The following is a 405-nucleotide window of genomic DNA, read 5'->3' on the forward strand; positions in this document are numbered from 1 at the left end:
TTTGTTATTTTATGTTTTTTGTAGGTTGATGATCATGAGAAGTCACAAAATCAATTGAAAAAGCAAAAACAGAATGAAAAACAGAAAGAAAAAATAGCACACCCTGGAGGAAAACCTGCTGGCATTTAACGCCCAGTCTGGCACCATTCTGGGCGTTTAACACCAAAAAGGGGCACTAGACTGGCGTTAAACGCCAGAAAAGGGCAAGCATTTGGCGTTAAACGCCAGAAATGGGCACCAGCCCGGCGTTTAACGCCAGAATTGGCTCAAAACGCATTTTTGCATGACATTTGGTGCAGGGATGACTTTTCCTTGACACCTCATGATCTGTGGACCCCACAGGATCCCCACCTACCCTACCACTCTCTCTCTTCTTCACCCATTCACCAATCACCTCAACACCTC

The sequence above is a fragment of the Arachis duranensis genome, chromosome 5, assembly GCF_000817695.3.
Source record: "Arachis duranensis cultivar V14167 chromosome 5, aradu.V14167.gnm2.J7QH, whole genome shotgun sequence".
In the NCBI taxonomy this organism is placed as follows: Eukaryota; Viridiplantae; Streptophyta; class Magnoliopsida; order Fabales; family Fabaceae; genus Arachis; species Arachis duranensis.